At 39.4% G+C, this 1,817-nt stretch overlaps 1 long non-coding RNA gene across 1 annotated transcript; it reads left to right on the top strand.

Annotated features, from left to right (window-relative positions):
- Positions 1–638: 638 nt before the first annotated feature.
- Positions 639–1,817, top strand: LOC135944373 (uncharacterized). The gene is made up of 6 exons (XR_010575324.1): positions 639–709; positions 762–1,026; positions 1,086–1,200; positions 1,262–1,334; positions 1,387–1,647; positions 1,701–1,817. It is a non-coding gene; the product is annotated as an uncharacterized LOC135944373 (long non-coding RNA).

Below are 1,817 nucleotides of genomic sequence, written 5' to 3'. Positions count from 1 at the left end.
AAGCCAATTGATTTGAACCTTCCGACAGATAAAAGATGCTTTGATGCAATGATCGTCAATAGCGGTGAGCGCAATTTTTCAGCTGGTTCAGGTCCTTTTAATACCATTCATTTGCAAAAAAAGACTACAGAAGTAGACTCAGCAGATTTTATTGGACTTTCGGTCTGAGGAGATCGAATGCTGCGGATTTGAATTTCCATTGGTGCAGTAGTGGCAACAATATCACAAGCGACGCACCAAACAATTTTACTGGCAAAGGTCATTGTGTTCTGATGGATGTTTCAAAAATAGACAACTCTGTAAGACTTATAAACAAAGATTGTGCTGCCCTGGGAATTTTCTCCTGTCAAGTTAGCAAATTCATAACCAAAAATACTTGATTATTGATATATAATTCGACATCATCAGGGGCTGAAAATTCCACAGCCCTGCGAATCTCCAGTGTGCCCAGCAGTTGCTTGCAAAAAACAGGTCTCCAAATCATTCTATTGACTAAAAGAATTTATATATACAAGTTCTTGCAGGAAAGCTTGTATGAAAAGTTGGCAGACAATGTATCCAATTATTTAGCGAGTAATGAATCAAGTTTAGCAGACGCTTCATCATTTTTACTATCAAAATTTCGCTTGCAGATCCGAGCAAGCATGGGATTTGGATTAAAAATGACACACGCGTGCTGATGATAAGTTACCCCAATGATTCTAGAACTGTGCGATGCCTCATGGACAAAAAACTGTTGATTTATTCTTAAAAAAAATCAGTTCGTAGATTCTTTTGCTTCGTGTTGCTCGGTAGGATTGAGGCTGCTGAGCTTGCATCAGCAAGTCATGTACTCTCTTCTGGTCGACGTTTTTAAGAGTTAATTTTTATCATTGTAGAGCCTCACTATCACTATAGGTAATCATTGAAAATAATCCTAGATGCGAGCATCACGAGCGGAAAATTTTGGACCTCGGCAACAGATAAGGGATGCAAAAAGACATTCGGATTCTGCTCGTCCAAAAATCTCCTGCGGAACGATGCCAGGTTGAGTTGTTTATATATTCATATAATTTCAGTCTGAATGAAATTGATGCGTGCATCAGGTGGGCGGCAGGGCAGCCTGACCTTTCGATTGCGGAGGGATCCTGCTTGGCCGTATCTCCAGATGCGTTATTGCACGACGAACTCTGCTCTTCAAAGCTGAGATACGTTTGCGAGGTTTTCTATCGACATTTTAATTTCATTCTAAACATTTTAATGGTTTTGCACCTGAACACAGGGGAGAGCTCCAACGGGATCATTGGTGAACACGGTTGAAAGAGAATGTGCCCAGGAGTACATGCTGTCGAGAAGTTGCACTAAAAATGTCAAGCTCAACAACATATTTTTAAATATTTTTTATAGGTGAAGTCAAGAAGCTTATGAATTCAACGCCAGCCGAGTTGAGGGAAAAATGTTTCTTAAAATGTTTTGGCGAGGGTACTGGATTGGTCTGGGAGAAAGTTAACATTTTTTTTCAGTGACTGCACATTAATCATTTTTAGTTTGTTGATGGGAAACTAGCAGGAGATAAAATATTTGCTCAGTTTCAAAATATAGCTATGGATGATGTTGAAAAATTGCTGGACATGTCTTCGACAATGGACTTTTGCTCAAATGCAACAAGTAAAATTTCACTAATTTGGAAACCAATTTGGTAAATAAATCTCTTGAGCCAGAGGGCATGAATCCCTGTGACAAAGCAAGCAATCTACTCAAATGCGGCCAGGAAAATTCTCCAGATGCTTTTGGTGAACTTCTAAACGCAGTGGAGCTGACGATTACAGTTTGATTAA

Source organism: Cloeon dipterum, chromosome 4, assembly GCF_949628265.1.
Source record: "Cloeon dipterum chromosome 4, ieCloDipt1.1, whole genome shotgun sequence".
Classification (NCBI taxonomy): domain Eukaryota; kingdom Metazoa; phylum Arthropoda; class Insecta; order Ephemeroptera; family Baetidae; genus Cloeon; species Cloeon dipterum.
Note: the sequence above shows the minus strand (reverse complement) of the source record. Positions and strands in the feature narration are given on the sequence as shown.